General features: G+C 45.1%; 1 protein-coding gene and 1 pseudogene across 1 annotated transcript in view; one reads left to right on the top strand and one right to left on the bottom strand.

Annotated features, from left to right (window-relative positions):
- The window catches only part of Stx8 (syntaxin 8), a 150,302-nt gene that overhangs the window by 80,410 nt on the left and 55,673 nt on the right, over window positions 1–14,219 (bottom strand). The gene's annotated exons all lie outside the window — the stretch shown is intronic.
- LOC118589606 lies at window positions 2,478–3,396 on the top strand (annotated as a pseudogene).

Below are 14,219 nucleotides of genomic sequence, written 5' to 3'. Positions count from 1 at the left end.
CCAGAAGCTGAGGAGCTGGCCATACTTCCAGGATGCCAGAAGATGGGGACACAGCTCTCTAATGTCCAAAGAATCCATTCACCCTGGACCCCACAGGAGGGGTCTACTTAGAGAACAAGATGGCTGCACAAAGAAGTCAATAAACAATCTCCTGCTGGAGCAGGTCCCCACCGGCAAGTGGCCCAGAGCTTGAGCTGACAGGGCCATTTATTAGCTGTGTGTGCCTAGCCAGTTCTCGATTCTCCAAGTCTGCTTTCTCACCTGTCAGATGGGGCTGGCATTGCCCTGTTGGCGGCTGCTGTTGTGATTGAATCCATGACTTCCCATGACCAGGAAGAATGGCTGCCACAGCCCCAGGGCCTTTGTCTACCTACCACAGAAGCAAGGCTCCAGGCGATCATTCATACTTTTTCTTCCCAATCAATCTAATTTTTCTCTGCTGATTCAAATTCAAATATTTTATTTATCATAGATTTGAAATACCTGCTTTGAGATAGTTAACAAAATATGATCCATTATCTTTCTAAGTCTGATTCTTAAAAAGCAGCAACTGCAGAGAGACTATTGTCGACAAAAGGTAGTTACGTTTTTCTTAAAAAAAAAAGATTTCTCCAGTAGCGTTATAATATCAAAGTGTACTGAGGGATTCAAATTATGATCTTTAATTATGCCATCCAGTTAGATTAAAAAAAACAACTATAACCCAAAAGAAATGTTTAAAGTACATCCACATTATAAATCAACCATAAGGTCCAACCCTTAGACCACAACCTTAGCTCAAAGCCTCACACAGAGGCGGCTGAACTGACTGACTGCTGAACCACTAAGGGCTTGAAAGAACACAAGAAGTAACGGACGAGAATTGTGAAATCACGACATCCTCTCTGGTCTCTAGCTCCCACTAAGTCACACTTAAACACGGAGGTTCCTGGAGGGCTGCACATGCTGAAAAATCTCAAGTGTGTATCCTAAATGAGGAGTGTCAGAAGTGGGCACATTATAAATGTTGGAAACAAGTACAGGAGGCAGACCCGGGGCCAGCCCCCAAACATGAAGTGCCCTCTGACGACAAGCTGCCCCCTTCCACACACACTTTCCGCCATGCCTTCAAGCCTGAGGTTTTAATGTATTCTCCACCATGAAGCTATTTAGAATCATCCTTTCCCCTGGGCCATCCATCTTTCCCTCCTTCTTACCCCAAACACTTTCTTGGTTATAGGCTGGGGGTGGGTGGGAGGGGGTTGGGGAGAGAGCTCAAACCAGAGAAATGTCGGGCATGTTATTTCCAGCATGATTTATACAGGTTCGGTGTTATAACTAAACAGAAAGAACAAAGATACTTAAATATTAATCATTCTGCCCAGCTGCCCACTGGGAGTTGCTGAAAATGGCAACACACTGCTGGCTCCTGGCCCCCAAGTGCACACTGCTGCTGCGCACTCACAGACACTCCCCTTCCTGAACATATGGAGAGATCTCAGGAAAGAATTTGCCTCAGTGAACCCTGACTGGCCAATCAAAACCAGAAGGTTCCAAGTTCAGTGACTAGTATCAGGAACGAACTATGCGTGGTGAAAAGGAAATTCTGTGTGCTGGGGAAATTTATACCCTGAGATCAGCCATGTCACAGGTGTGCGGATCACCTGGAGACACTGAACTTTCAAAAGGCCACTTCAAACATTTCTTCCAGCAGCATGCCTGTCATCACCGAGTATGAGAGCCCAGCAGTGCCTCGTCGTATCGGAGACCCCCAGGACTGACAGGGCCAGCCTTCCACACCGGGCCTGCAGCTTCCCGAGTCCATTTCCTTTAATGCTCTCAGCCCATAAGGTTGGGATTATCATCCCCATTCTATGGGAGGAGACCAAAGCCTGGAAAGAGCAAGTCCGTTGATCTTAGTCATGCAGCTGGGAAAGGGAGGGGGTGGGCCTCTCTGACTCCAAAGCCTTGCCCTTTACCACTCTACATCTGGCATTCTTTCCCCTCTTCGTCCTAGTATTCATGGAAAGGTAAAAACCAGAAAACTGGGTGGAGGAAACATTCAAACACAAATAGGTTCTGGCTGTTCAAGATGATCTTGGAAACATGGATGCATCTACTTCCAGAGAGTGACCTGAACTTATTAGTTGTCTTGGGAGATAAATTAAATATGGTACTTTGAGCATTCCTAAGATGAAATCTGAAATTTAAAATGCCCCCTAATCCAAAGCTTTCGAAGTCCTGGCTTTCTTTTCAAGTGGAAAATTCTACCCCTGACCTCATGTCAAAACACAGGTGTGGGCCAGTGCCATGGCTCAGTGGGTAAAGGTGCTTGTCACCAAACTTGAGTTTAGTCTCCAGGACTCATATGGTGCAAGGACAGCATCACTGGTTCCTGAATTGTCCCCCAACCTCCATATGCATACTGTGGCATGTGCATGCTTACACACATTATACACAGAGAGAGAAATAAATAAATACAATTGGGCTCTATTGGGCACCTGATCACCAGGGCTGCCTTCACCTCTGGCAAAGTGGGTGCTGTTGCCATTAATGACCCATTCATTGACCTCAACTACATGATCTACATGTTCCAGTATGATTCTACCCATGGCAAGTTCCCTAGCACAGCTAAGACTGAGAATGGGAAACTTGTCATCAACAGGAAGGCCATCTCCATCTTCCAGGAGCAAGATCCTGCCAACATCAAATGGGTGATGCTGGTGATGAAAAGGCAAGGCCTTACTTGAAAGGTGCAGCTAAAAAGGTTATCATCTCTGCTACTTCTGCTGATACTCCTATGACGTGTGTGAACCATAAGAAGTATGACAACTCACTCAAGATGATCAGAAATGCCTCCTACACCAACACCTTAGTACCCCTGGCCAAGGTCACCCACTATAACTGCGGCATTGTGGAAGAATTCACAATCACAGTCCATGACATCACTGCCACCTGGAAGACCGTGGATGCCCCTCAAGGAAGCTGTGGCATGATAGCTATGGGGCTGCCCATAACATCATCCCTACATCCACTGGCACTGCCAAGGCTGTGTGTGGGCAAGGTCATCCCAGAACTGAACAGGAAGCTCACTGGCATGGCCTTCCATGTCCCTACCACTCCCAGTGTTAGTCATGGATCTGACATGCCACCTGAAGAAAGTTACCAAGTACTATGACGGCAAGGTGGTGGTGAAGAAAACGCGTTCTACATGTTCCATATGAAGAGGCATCCTGGGCTACACTAAGGACCGGGTTGTCCCTGCGACTTTGACAGGGTACCCACTCTTCCACCTTCAATGCTGGGGCTGACAATGCTCTCAACCACTCTGTAAAGGTCATTCCCTGGTATGACAATGAATATGGCTATGGCAGCAGGGTGGTGGGCCTCATGGCCTACATGGCCTCCAAGGAGTAAGAAGCCTTGGACCACTCACCTGAGCAAGAACACAAGAGCGAGAGAGGTCATGGGCTGCTAAGGAGTCCTGCCCCACCCAACTCAGCCTCCAACACTGAGCATCTACCTCACAGTTTCCACCCCAGACCCCCAAGAGAAGGAGAGGGGTTTAGGGAGCCCTATTCTCTAGAATACCATCAGTAAAGTCCACTGTACCCACAGGAAAAAAAATCATATATACATAAAATAAAATAAAAACTTTAAAACATGGGCATACAAAAATATTGCATAAAATTACTTTCAGGGCATATACAGGTGTACAGAAAATTCAAGTGAATTCTGTGTTTAGACTTGGTTTGCTGCCCCAAGATAGCACATTATAATATAATGTCAATACTCCCAAATTAAAAAACAAAAAAACAAGGTTGGGGATTTAGCTCAGTGGTAGAGTGCTTGCCTAGCAAGCGCAAGGCCCTGGGTTCGATCCTCAGCTCCACCAAAAAAAAAAAAAAAAAAAAAAAAAAAAAAAAAACCACCTTATCCCCAGCATTTGAGATAAGGGATATTCAGCATACACTCCCAAGCCAAAGGGCACTTAGGCTCTGGAGAAGACATAAATCTTGAATGTGAGGATGGAGACACACCTGCTAGCTCTTCAGATGCTATGTATGACTATGTGGACTCAAGGAAGTCTCCAGTTTTATCCTCAGAAGTATAAATGATATTAAAACCCCACACTGCTTCCAGTGATTGAAATGGTAAAGACCTTGGTACAGGTACCCACAGCCTGAACGGGGGTGGGGGGATGGAGGGTGGGGGTTATAACGGGGAGGGGATCAGAACAGCAGCATGGTCCAGTGGCTCTGTGACAACAAGTAGAAATTCAGCTTAACTGAACACAGAACAGATGGGATCGTGACACCAATAAACGTGAACATTAATTAAGCACTTGCTACGTGCATGCACTGTGCTAACAGCACCTCATTTACTCCTCCACAAACCTTCTGAGATGGAACGGCTGTTTTTCCCACTCCTTTCTCCCTTTGGTGCTGAGATAAGGAAACACTTTTCAGAGTAAGTGTGGGGACCAAGCAAGATGACCAAGCTAAAGCTTCCACAGCTATGCTGACAGAGGACACAGGGGGATCTCTGTCCCCTAATAACAGAAACAAAAACTGAGACACACAGGGAACGAATTCTCAGCCAAAAGCTTCGATGGGGGCTTTTGTTTGTTTGTTTGTTCTCAAGAAGCAAGGAGGAGGGAAGAGAATGATGACCAGTCTGTCCCATCAAAAGCAAAAATATGCTTTTCCATGCAGGGCTGCTGTGAGGGCCCAGGGCCCACACCTCATCAGGAGAATGACATTTTTTAAAAAAGAAGCTTCTTCCTTGTGCCTTCAGGTTTTTCTCACGTAAGATATAGATCACTGGCCAGCTTATTTCTGAAGATCTCATTGTGTCACCCTGTACCTGACAGACTTCTGTCCTTATGTCAAGAAGAGGAGGATAAGGACAGGTGCATCCTACATGATGTCAACAGGGAAGAAAGAGAGGATCTTAAAAATGTTACAGCACATGAGCCCGGTGCCCTGCTGCACCCCATCACTGCCTTTCAGTCTCTACAACCTACATGCCAAGTGTCTTTAGAACAGACCCCAGAAGGCTGAGCGGGTTTGGCCTGAGGTGGTGCACTGTGTTACTGCAGTCACGTCAAAGCACATGAGGGGGAGCCCAGGGACACAGGTTGGGGTGCCTGGTCAGTGCTTTCAGTCCTTGAGCAGGGCGAGCACTGTCCCGACGCATGATGATGCCTCAAGAACTCCTGGGGACTCAAATACATTCCCTCCCAACCCAAGTCTATACCCACACCAGACGAACTATCTGTCCCCACCACCATCACCACAGTGCCCCTCCACTGTGGGAGGTGTCTCCTGTCTGTCAACTTCCACACAGAAGCCTGAGGTCCATGATTGTCTAGAACTATTAGTCAGGTTATATGCATGTAAATGATGTGAGATGCAAATGACTGGATGGCTTCCTTAATTTCCATCCCAAACCATGTCTTTGATGTCAGACTGTGGGCCCACCCAAATGCCTCCCAACACAAAACAGCTTACTTCTTCTTACACCCTTTACCCATTTCCAGCAAGAGAAAGCATTATTTTTGAACAAAGCCAAACAAAAATGGCTACTCTTAGGCTCTCTGATTGAACAGACAACAAAAACAGTTGAATGAGAATGGCCCTGTGCTCTACCCCCACCCCTGAGATAGCACACTGGAAAGAAGTCAGAGGCATGAATACTGAGTCTGGATGAGGCCAGAAGCAAAGTTGAGGATTATTCCTCATGCCTCAAATGATCTCAATCAAAAGGCCCCACTGAGACCTGCCCTGAGATGGTATTCAAAGACACACATCAAACCTGATACTACAAGCACTGTATGATCAGTTGTGGGCTCTTCAGTACATAACAAACACCTTTTAAAGTTGTTTACGTATTTCAAACTTAAAAAAAAAGATCAACAGAACTATTCCCTGATGATGTCAATTTCAGTTTCCAAATTACTGTGTGAAATGGTTAAACAAGATAAAACGTCTGTCTCGCTGCACCCACAACGTCTTCTCAAGATCTCACTCTTGGCAGGGCAGGCAGACAGAAAATACACACTGTCATATCAGCCCCAAAGCAAACTGTGAGGACTGAGCTGCCTCCCAGCTCAAGCTCTGTACATCAGTCCCTGTCTCCCTGTCTCCCAGCTTGAGCACTTGCTTCCAATCAGACCACCTCTGTCCTGCGGTTTTGCTTTTCATTACCAACATTCCGATCCTACTCACTACCCCACAAGCTCAGGGAGTTCTTGCAGAAGCACATTCTCTGAGGCCTGGAGAGAGACGCCAAGCCCAACCAAAGGTCATCATTTTAATAATGGACTTTTCATCTGCTCTAGCTGAGATAGTGATGATCGCGACAGGCTCGAATCCACCTTTTGCATCTTCACCTTCGGAAGAACACACTTCTACATTTCTCAGGAAAGTGTTGTGCTCATGTGTACAGCTTCCATCACTATAAATGTAAGGAAAGCATATGTAGAGCAGGCCTGGGTACAGGTGTGGGCACTGTGTGCCCTTCTGAAGGGAGCGGGTCCTTGGCAGGTATCTTGGAACTTGGATGTGAAGAGGTCACTGTTAACTGGTTACGTGTGGCTCATGGTACCTGGGCTACATAAAAAAAAAAAAAATATGCGGCTTATGCTGAACACCTGCTTACCTTCCGGGTGTCTGGAATTTGGATACCTGACAGGGAGGAGGTAACACGCCTATGTGATAGGTGCCTTGAATAAACCCTGTGCACTCATCTAATGATATTCTCTGACTAGCAACATTTCACACTTGTCACAACTGATTTGGAGCTGGTCACAGTGTGTCCACAGTCAGGAAGAGACTGGTAAACACAGTGTTCAGCTTGCTTTCTCCGTTTATCTAGGACTCCAGCCTGAGGAACAGTGTCACCATATGTAGGTCTTCCTACCTAAATCATCTTTTTTTTTTTTTTTCCTGAGGCAGGGTTTCTCTGTATAGCTTTGCGCCTTTCCCAGTTGGGGTTGGCCTTGAACTCACAGAGATTGCCTCTGCCTCCCAAGTGCTGGGATTAAAGGTGTTCGCCACCACTGCCCGGCCCTAAATCATCCTTGATGTAAAAACTCCCGAACATGTCCAGAGATTATCTTCTAGATTCTAGATTCTGTGATTCTGGATCCTGCTAAGTTGACAATTACTGTTAGTCATCACAAAACCTTGCAACAGGACCCAGGGCCAGACCCTCCATCCTCTGGGCATCTTTGCAGAAAAGAGGAAACAGAAATGCAATGCACCACCTTGTCTGACCTTAGAACACACTCATGAAGTGACTCAAATTCTGTCACCTGACGATCACTCAAAACTTGCAAAAGCACCACCTGTACAAACATGGGGGTTACAAGTACAGTTGAGTGAGCAGCAGACCTGGGGAAAGGCTCCAGGACAGCTCCAGGGCTCCCTTCCTACAGAGGAACTGGGGAAGGAAACTACTGTGCAGACTGGCCGGCGCGAGCTTGCAGGGTGAGGTGGTGTCAGGGTGAGGTGGGGTAGAGCCTCAGATGTGGCTGGAGCCTGCGATTTTGTTGTGCTATGTTGAAGCGGGCTCCAGTTCTGCAGCCATGGCTCGGGGGACTGTGGCTGCTTCCTCACTTTTCCAGGTCAAGAGGAACTGTGGGGAAGCCCAAGGTAAAGGAAGCCTGATGAGTCACCCCCAGCTGTCTGTCCCAAGGCCTGAGCACAAATGTCCTTTTCTGTAACTAATATGCCCAAAGCTTTTCTTCTGGAAAACCCTGGCCCTGCCAGTGATATAGCAAATTGGCTACAGTGCCAGGGTCAAAACCCGCATATGGGTCCAGAAAGAAATGAAGAAGGCATTAGTCTAAAAAAGGCTCAAAGGGGACCAATCCCAGCTCATCATCAGACCGAAAGGTAGCAGCAAAGCCTTGTGACGAGAACCATGCCTATTTCTGCATATTCAACAGACTCACAGACACTGGCTCCTCACTGTTCTGCTAAAAAAATTACAATTAAAAATTAAGAAAAGGAAAAAGGTATAAGATATATCTTTATTCCTGGTTCTTGGCAAGAGCTTCAAAAACCCTGGAATTTCCTCATAGGAGTGGTATTTGTGTTTTTGTTTGTTTGTTTGTTGTTGTTGTTGTTGTTGTTGTTGTTATATGTAAGAAGTTCTTTTAGATTTGTGCTAACGAGGTGACTCCTGGTAGGCCTTTAAATAATTTGAGGGTAGGGCTAGCCCTACGGATGATTAGAGCATTGAAAGTTTCAGGCCCAACTTCACCTCCAATGGTGAGGAAAGAAGCTGGAGATTGAGGCCCATGACATGACCAATGACCACTCAAGTAATGAAGCCTCCAAAAAACCCACCAACGAGGTCCAGGCAGCTTCTAGGTCAGGGACCAGACAGATGTGCTGTGAGCAGGGCACATGTGGAAAGAGCATGGAGGCTCTACACCACCTCACACTGACATTTTGCCCCAGACATTACTCTGTTTGGCTGTTCCTCAGCAGCAACCGCTCCAATCAAACTCTAATCGTAAGTATGGTACTTTCCAGAGTTCTGTGAATGTCCTCAAAAAGTACCAAATTCAGAAGAGGAATCATGAGAATTTATAGTCAATCAGATGGAAGTGCCTGGGGATACCCAGACGTACAGTTGTATCTAGAGTGGGACTCAGCGGGACTGGGTGAGACTGAGCCTGCAGAGCTGTGGAGCATCAGAAACTGCTGGATGCCCAGCTGGAGTCAGATGGGCATGACAGACCATCTTTCCTGTTCCTCTTTGCTCCCGCTCTATTAACCCTCCTCTTCCTATAGACAAAGATTGCTCATCCTCAAGGACCTAAAACCATGAATTCAAGGAACATAATTGCCTTTCCCCATCTCCCTAATTTTACTATTTTAGGGAAACTCAGCTATGAAGTCATCAGGTGGTAAGTTGGAGTGCCACTCACAGAGGCCCTAGAAAATGACTTCCACAGACACCACATGAAACATTTGTTCTAATGAAACCTCCGGAGCACCAGCCATTTTGGTAAAATAGTTTATATCGCTACTGTTACTTCAGAAAAACATGACTTTGAGTTCTAGAAAGTAGAATTCAGCGTGCATGCTACCCCCTTCCTTCCAGAAAGCCCAATCATACAGCAGAGATGATTTCTGGACCTAAGAATGACTCCACAGTGGCCGTGAAAAAAACACCAGACAGTGCTATCAATGGACAAGTCATTTGGAAGACTCGCTTGCTTGAAGAAGAGACCGGACTATTGACAAACCACAATGGGGGGGGGGGGAGCTCCAACTTGAAATACACACGGCTACAGAGAGAGGCTCTTTCTTCCCCAATAGAGAGCCCTGGAGTGCCGCCAAGCATGGAGTCAATGGCTACTGGCAGCCACAGAATGTTCTAAAAAGAAAGTGACTGTGAGGCAGGAATCGGGGCCTCTGAGCAGAGAGTTGTCTATGGAGCAGCTGGGCCCGACTACCCTGAGCCCTGCCCTGTGTGGGCTGCAGCCTCCAGGGTTTATTCCCAGCTGGAACCCTTGGATGGCTCTCTCCGGAGAGGAAGGGCGGCTGTGGAAGGCAGGCCCATGGGAGCTGGTGTCCAGGCGAGGAAATGACTCAGAGACCCTGGGATAGCTACAGGGTAAAAAGAGGTCAATGAAGAAGTCCCATCAGCCGGGGTTAAAGTTCACGCCATTACACCCCATTCTGACTTCATCACATGTGTGGTGAAGCAAAGGTCCTGAATCTGCTTGTGTCCTCTTTTTACTTACCCCGACAGGAAGCTGGCTTATGGTACAACCTGATTCATGGCAAGTTGTCCTGGGCAAGAAGGGAGCCTCCTGGATAAATCAATCTACCACTGTATAAAAAGCCCATCCCAGCTGTCTACACACATTAGCATGGTCCTCTGTTTGTAAGCATAAAGTTTCGATAGAAAATTTGCAGATATGTAAGGAAAAATCACAGGGGTAGAGACAGCAATTACTACCAACTCCACGCCTAAAACAACCTCCATTTTCTTACATGTCCAGAGACTGTAAGTCCAAGTCAAGTTGTCATCAGAGAGCTGGTTTCTAAGGCCCTTCTTGGTGTGTCTTCCTCATGTCTTCCCACGGTCTCCCTCCAGAGGTGTCTTGTTAAAGTGTCTTCACCTTACAAAGGACACGAGTCATACTGGATTAGGACCCGTCCAAATGACCTCATTGTAACTTAATTACTCCTTTAAAAAGCCTCTCTCCAAAGACAGTCACATTCTTGGGGATAGACTATTACAACACCAAATACAAAAGGGATATATATGTCATGGACATAATCCGGTCCATAACAGCATGAAAGAAAAAGTCTGAGATGAGTAACCCAAAGCTTGCCAAGAAAAAGCAGAAATGATACAAGGAGAAAAAAAAGATTTAAGGTTTGTATCATTTAAAAGTTTTCAAAAGATCTCACAACCTGAAAAACACACTTCAGTGGAAAAAAGCAATCATGAAAATTAAAGCTTCCTTAATGGTTAAAAAACTGTTGCATTCCTCCAACATAGACACAGACACAGACTCAGACACACACACACACACACACACACACACACACACACACACACACACACCCAATTAGATGAGCCATGGAGGAGGAGAAAGAACCATTACAGACGTCAGCAAATCTACATAAAACACTGGCTCAGACAAAGAGGGGCTTCTGTTGAAAACAGCATGAAAAATGGGGAGTTTGAAGTAAAGAATTCTAAACTTGATTTATTCTGAGATACTTATTTGCTTTAGACTTTTTTTAGAAAAAAAATACAAACTTAGGTATGCATGTTAAAAATGTTGTGGACCAAGGTGGGTGGCCTGACTGAGTATCCCACTCTTGGGTGGGGACGGAAGAAATTAGTTTCCCATAAAACTGTCATTTCCCAGCTTCTAGATTTATCTGGAAAGCCCACTTCCATCTGCTCATAGTCACAGGAAGCCCAGCCTCACTCCCTGCCCTCCCATGCATGTACACACACTTGGCACTGAGGTTCACATCTGGCTGAGTTATCTCAGGACCACGAGGTTTCTAGACACCACTGGCAAGGATTAGAACTCCCTTGGTTGTTTCCAAGCCTGGCTAAGAACTGAAGGACTATCTTAAAAGACGTCTTACCTAACATTTCTATATGTGAAATACAACTTACAGAAAGCCATTGATTTGGACAAGGGAACAAGGCAATATGGAGTGGTTACAAAAAATGAATGCCATAAGCAAGCATAGCTCACAACAGCCGAGCTTTAGTCCCTCCTAAGCAGACACCTGCCTCAAACAAAGTGAGTCAAACAAGTACCTCTCTGATGTCATCTCACTCCTGTTCTCTGTCTATAAATGCTGCCTGGCCATGTTGTAGTCCCAGTTCTTCAACCAGACACCCTTCTCCATTTATAGACCCATTCATTAACGCTAGTTTAGAATCTGAACTAAGTTTGCTGTGATTTTTGTCTGTGTAGCCCTGGTTGTCCTGGAATTCACTCTGTAGACCAGGCTGTCCTAAGAGATCCACCTGCCTCTGCCTCCAGAGTGCTGGGATCAAAGGCCTGCACCACCACCACCCAGCATGATTCTGCCTTTTGACAGTCTTTAGAAAAGGGAATGGTGAGACACACCCATTAACTCAGTCTATACGGTTTTTGGTTGTTGTTGTTGTTTTTTTTTCTTTTTAAACAAAGATCTACATTGTGAAGGCAAGGAGCAGTGGAGGATCCCCGTAAACTGCTTCTAATGTGGGCACCACACACTGGCCTGTTTTATGTTCTTGGCCTTGTGAAATGGGTCCTGTGAATCCCCTTGATAGATACAGACAGACACCTTGCTCAAGATCATTAGGCTTAGTAGGTCTGAGAGTCCCATCACTATAGATATCACCACTGTGACATTCATCTGGACAATTCAACAAGTAGTTCCAGACTCCTCCTGCCCCAGCTATCTACCTATCTATATCTACACATATATGTATATATGTGTGTGTGTGTATATACATATATATGGTGGATTATACCTCACGGTGGCTGCCCAGGACAGCTGATCAGGGTGGCCACTGAGGCAGAAATCTAACTGATTTTTCACTTTTAGGGCAAAGTATGTAATTGCAGAGACAAGTGCCGCAGAGCTCCCCTACTTCCTGGTGTGGCATCTGGCAGGGTCTGAGACAGTAGCTGTGGCACACTAGCCAGCCCCAGCACAGACCGGAGGACGGCAGAATCAAAGCCACAGCAAACCTTTCAGAAACCACTGGTTGGATTTTTCTGTCATAGCAAAGAACAAAAAGAACTTTCTATTTGGAAAGATTTTTAAAATGCTTTTTTCCAATGACATTTCTATGTGAAATGTATTTCATTTATAAAATCCAAAATGATGTATTGCAATGAGCCAAATACAGAAACACATACAAGAATCCAGCTAGCTTTACTTCTCCAAACACAAGCATCCATAAAACTATAGGGCAATGTGATTCTGGGAATATCTTTGAGAAACAGTTATTTTCCATAAGTTTGTTTATTTGATTATTATTAAAATTTTGTTATTATTTTAAATTTATATTAAATTTACATTTAATAACTTTTTACATGTCTCTTAATTTTAAATGTAGTAGCAAAAGAAATAGGAAAAGAAAAAAAAACCTCTCAAGATATCTCAATAATTTTTAAAAACATGAAAAGATCCTAGACCACAGTTTTTGAGAATCAGTGACTAGGTGAAGGTCACCAAAAATTAAGTCTCTACAGCGATATCAATAGCTAAATAGCCTAAAGTTAAATGTATTAATGACAGAGATACCCAACAAAGTTGTTACTCTGTATGTGTGTGCGTGTCTGGTAACCTCCCCTTAAAGTTTTTAAAAAAGAACTGATGGAATCAAATGGGAAGTTGCTATACAGATATTTCTGAGACCAGCGGATATTTCATCACACATCTCTCAGGACAACACTTCACATTTTAGAAAGACATATTAGTAAGCCCCGTCAAATAATATACGTCGACCCTGTGCACATTTATGGCACATGTTTGGAGGTCAAAGGACAACCCTCTAGACTTGGTTCTCTCCTGCCACCTGGTGGGACCCTGGAACTAGAAGCAGGTTAGTTTTGGCTAACAAGCACCTCGCCTTCTGAACCATCCCACAGCCCAGTTTCTTTCATTGGCTTGCTCTTCTTCTAACTTATACAAGCTAACAAAGTAGGGAGATTTCACCCTGTTATGAAATCACCAGTTTCTACCACTTGCCAATTTTATCTCCAGCACCACAGTGAAATACACAGCCTATGAAAACAGAAGATGCCTTTCTACAGATAACCAAAAGGAAAGCTTCCTGACATACTTTAGAAGAGTCTGACACTGGGGCTGGGGAGATGGCTCAGTGGTTAAGAGCACTGTCTGCTCTTCCAGAGGACCTGGGTTCAGTTCCCAGCACCTACAAATTAGCCCACAACCATCCATAACTCCAGTTCCAGGGGATCCGATACCTCTTCTGACCTCTGTGGGCTCCTACATGTGGTGTGCATATATAAATGCAGTCTTAGAAATATACATACACATGAAATAAATATTTTTATAAAGAACTCTGACAGTGTTGAATAGGACAGGAAGAAGTGCCCCACCCTCGTACACCTTATCAGTACAAGACTAACTGTCATGGAAGCATAAGGAAATACCTCAAGAGACTTCAGGACTTCAGGTAGAGTTGACTAGAGCAACTTCCTGCTGTAAAGCTTAAAGAAATCACCTCAAGGGGCTGGAGGGATGGCTGAGCAGTCAAGAGCTCCGTCTACTCTTGCAGAGGACCCAGGTTCAGTTCCCAGCACCCATATGGTGGCACACAACCATCCTTAACTCCAGGTCCTGTGAATCTGACACCACTTTCTGACCTCCATGGACACCAGGCACATATGTGTTGCACATACATACATACATAGATGCAGGCAAAACACTCATACACATACAATAATCTAAAAAAAAAAAAAAAGTTTTAAAGAAATCATCTCAAAGGGTAAGATATTATAGATATGTTTGAGGGTAACTCAAACATTTTAGTGTAAATGTGGCTAATCTGAATTAGGTGGCAATTGACCAAAAGACACAGCAATTACTCAAATTCACTGTTGTCGTCCAACAGTAGTAGAGACAGAGGTTCAAATCAGTTTCACTGGCTTTGAAGTCAAGATGCCCCTACAAAGATGGGGGGAGGGAGGCCTTTCTGCCTTTCTCAGCTTGTAG

This window comes from Onychomys torridus, chromosome 8, assembly GCF_903995425.1.
Source record: "Onychomys torridus chromosome 8, mOncTor1.1, whole genome shotgun sequence".
Lineage (NCBI taxonomy): Eukaryota > Metazoa > Chordata > Mammalia > Rodentia > Cricetidae > Onychomys > Onychomys torridus.
The sequence above is the reverse complement of the archived record's forward strand: the minus strand, read 5'-3'. Positions and strand labels throughout refer to the sequence as shown.